Below are 4455 nucleotides of genomic sequence, written 5' to 3'. Positions count from 1 at the left end.
GTCACATCCTCTCTTTCAGGATTTGTTAATACTATATTATTTATAACCAATAGAAAGCCAAGGTTTTCATCTATCAAATGACGTATTGTATAACATTGTTTTCTGAATGGAGAACTGTCATTTCCACAGGAAACATATCTACTAACTCGGATGAATTAGTAACAGCTCTTGTGAATAGTTAGAAAGCCAGAAAAACTGTGATAGTTATGGGACATTGTCTGCTTTTTGCATGTTATTATTCTATGTTCTTTGGTGCAATATTTAATTAAATAAAACTTATTCAGTACACTACTAGCATTAGTATAAAAAAAAGTAGGGTTAAGTGTCATCGATAGTCGACAGCAAAAAAAAAAAAGACCCAGATAATTACTTTAATTCTTGTTTTTCATATGTATTCTCTACTTATTATTATAAAAGTAACCAAAATGTAAAAAAAAGGAACCTTTTTAGGTAGTTAAAGTTAGATTAGGTAACATAAATAATAATATAATAATTTTTCACAAAGCATGCACATAAACAGCTCAGAGTAGCTCATGGGTAATGTAATTTAATAGTGTAATATGAGCTCCACATTTTCCAAGTGAAGGCCTATGACTTCTCAAAGCCAAGATGTAGACAATAATGTCATACCACAACGGGAAACAATGATTGGCTAAACTACACTTGCATGTAAGTTACAAAGCTGAAATTAATACACTGTATTGCTCAAAACAATTTAAATTTATTTCTAGTGGGCTATGTATTATGTTCAGAAAAAAATTAGGAAATTTAGAAACACTAACGTTTTTTATTCTGAGCATACTGATGTCAGTCCCAAATCATAATATGCAATTTTTTAAATTTTAATGTATAAAATCAAATGAATAAAACTTTTTTATTAATTCTCTCAACACAGGCTTGGTCGAATTGACTGACCACGTGACCACTTTGTACTCGTTCAAAGTCGTTACAATTTTGTTACTTCTAACTTTTAATATATTTCGTGTATCTTCACAAAATTTGGCAGACTTTCAGTAAACATTACGAGTGTGTTACACACAAAGAAATCAGATTTTTAGTGAAGTATTTTTAGTAAACTGAAAAAAAGATTTGTCTGTAAACATATTGAGTCTTTTTTCTTGACTAGTCGGAGTGCAAAATGATTTTCATGTGAAGATTAAAAATACTTTTCCTCATCTCAAAAATCTCGAATTTCATTTGAGAAATCTCTAAAACCTCCTAAATACATTTCAAACATTTGATTTCAGTAAAACTTTATATTTTATCTGTTATTTTTTCCCCCTAACTCTATACAAGGTTTGTCAATTTGACCGACATCATAACTGCTAAAAAAATAAAAATCAATCTAAATTTCCCTTTTTTTCTTTCTAGAATGACTTCAAATTGTAACATGAAACTACATTGGTTTATCCTAAGTAGCTTTAAACAGTATACTTTTTTTTCCATAAATTTTATTGTTTTATTACCCTTTGAACCATGTCTAACTACTATTCGTGCCATTATAAGTTGTAAGTGTCCATATTATTGAAAGGAAACTTGATACAGTTGAGTGCAAAATGAGCTAAGCCTATCTCATCTTTTCTTTTCCTATCATACTACAACTTCCAAATTCAAATGAAGTGCAAAATCACCAAGCTAAGCATTTATCACTTTGTTCTAATCTCTTTGTGAGTCTCCACACAATTGCTTACCATATTAACTTATACAGTTGAAAATAATAAAAATATAAGTTTTAATTGCATGCTTGGGTCACTAATAGGTCTTTTGTTAATAAAAGTCTTTCTATATTCGGTATTTTCTTAGCAGTGTACCTAATCTTGATTAGGTATTTGTTTTCTTCATCAACTCATGTTATTTTACAGGACAAAATGAATGTTTTCAAAGACCTTCCCATAAAAATCCAAACTGAAAAACTTAAATACAGACAAGAACTGTTTCACCAACTTGAAGAAAAGACCAAAGAAGGTAATATTAACTCTAAAATGTCCAGATAAACTGATTTGATACACCTGTTTTATGGTTTATTTTATCGTATTGCAAAAAAAGAACTACTGTATGAAATAATTTAAAACCTGAGTTGAACTTTTTACATATTATGTAGCTAATGAAATACGTTATTTTTATTTGGTTGAACTTGCAGCTCTGAAAATTCAAAAATTTCATTGTGACAGGTGTTTTGTTTACTCTGAGAAACAATAAATGTTTACTTTTGTTGTTAATTTCAGTTACTGATGTTCATATTTTTCCTACAGTATTTGAATACTTTCCTATAAAACATTTTATAAAATTGTACATTTATTTTTGTTCAAAAGGCACAATATCACGTTTTTATAATTAGTAGTAAAAGTAAGTTTTCTACTATACCAGTATTGTAACATTTCTACTATACCAGTATTGTAACATTTCTACTATACCAGTATTGTAACATTTCTACTATACCAGTATTGTAACATTTCTACTATACCAGTATCGTAACATTTCTACTATACCAGTATTGTAACATTTCTACTATACCAGTATTGTAACATTTCTACTATACCAGTATCGTAACATTTCTACTATACCAGTATTGTAACATTTCTACTATACCAGTATTGTAACATTTCTACTATACCAGTATTGTAACATTTCTACTATACCAGTATCGTAACGCTAGCAGATTTCTTTTCTCCAAATATAAAATTGAAAAGAGAATCTGTGATGTAAGCCATTCCTTGGTTGGCTGTACCCTCTGCTGTGGACTGCAGTTTTACATATTTAAGGCTCATTAGCACAGCTTGGGTCGGCAAACTGTAGAAATAGAGTTAGGCCTTTTACGATGATGATGCATATATCAGATTTATGGGATTTTTTAGTCATTTTTCATTCACTATATGTTAACCTAAACTAACTTAGGTGTGTGAATAATATTATGGCATTGTGCCTAAGTTATTATTCAATATTATACAGAGGACCAACTATTTATTGATTATATATAAGTATGTATGTATGTGTGTTAAAGATGTCTTTTCCACCAAAGGTAAAGTTGAAAATTTAGGTTAATTTGTGGTGAATTAAAATAGACTCAAAAACCCTATAGATCTTAGACATTTTTAGTTGTTAATCAGAAGGTTTAAGTTATTATAATTTTAAAAATATATACTTTTACATTTATTTCCAGTGTCTTTCTTTGCTCATTCAAGAAATTTCTTGAACAATGGGGTCTGATTTAAGTATGGCCTCACAGTAAAATGAAACTAAACATTGATATATATATTTTAGTCCATTGGTTTTAATAGTTTGATTTTTAAACAAGATTTTTCAGATATTACTTTTCAATTCAAGGCCTGCATGAGATGTCCATTTGGAAAGTTAAAATTACTAAGCTTTTTACATTTTTAATCAGTTAAGTCACAAGATGGCTATTTTGGTTCATTGAATTTTATGAAAGCTGATATGTTTTTAATTTAAAAAAAGGTTTACAGTTTAACATAAAGGAGAATCTTTTGAAAGAAATCCTTTAGTATAAAAATACGAAACATTAAGCAAAACACAGATGGGGACTTTTTTTCTCTAGTTACTGAAATGTGGCAACGTTTAGAGAATTAAGTTGGCTGTGAGTTTGCTCTATAAAGACGAGTGTTAATTTATACACTAGAGGACAGCACCAGCCAAAGCACTGTTTATTCTTTTGCTCTCTAATAATGGAGTTCACTTTCTCCAGGTAGCATTCTGTCCCTAATTCCAGAATCATCAACCACAAGGAAGCAACTCGCAAGGAGCAACCACTTTTACTTTATCAGTAACACTTTAAAATTGTTTTAAACACCAGGTACTAACTGTAAGTAATACGATTTTAACACCATTACTTCTGCTAATCTAGTGATATTATACACATGAGGATTTTGGTACCAGTCTCGGCTCAAGTTCTCCTGGCACCGGTAATGTTCTCAAAATTATTTTTCTAATAATGCCCAATTTAATTTGATTCAAGTAGCATCTGTCTTTGTCACGTACTTTCAGTTCAATTCAGATTCTTAATTTATCTGTAAATAAAATCAAAATAAAGCAATTTTTTCAACCTTTAGAAACAATGTAAATGACCATTTTTCACATTTTAATTTGATGAAAATTGTTAGGCATCACAAGCACAGAATATAATGCTAATTATTACTCTTCAAAGGTAGTTACCATTAATACTAGTACAGATAGTAGGTTAGGTTATTATTATGGTTAATAAGCATGGTCCCTTACTCTAGTATTATGCACTATCTCTCAGTGGTTTTACACAGATAGATTTGACTTTAAACCATAAAAGCATCACTAAATTATATGTTTGTTTAGTAAAATGATCATATATAGAATAGTTTGATTAATGTCTGCCCATTACAATTTAAGAGAAACCTTATAAGTGTAGTGAGTGTTTGTATTATAAGCCTAAAGTAAAGACAGTGTGGGATCACCAAGCCTAGAGCC

Source organism: Limulus polyphemus, unplaced genomic scaffold, assembly GCF_000517525.1.
Source record: "Limulus polyphemus unplaced genomic scaffold, Limulus_polyphemus-2.1.2 Scaffold8051, whole genome shotgun sequence".
Classification (NCBI taxonomy): Eukaryota; Metazoa; Arthropoda; class Merostomata; order Xiphosura; family Limulidae; genus Limulus; species Limulus polyphemus.
The sequence above is the reverse complement of the archived record's forward strand: the minus strand, read 5'-3'. Positions refer to the sequence as shown.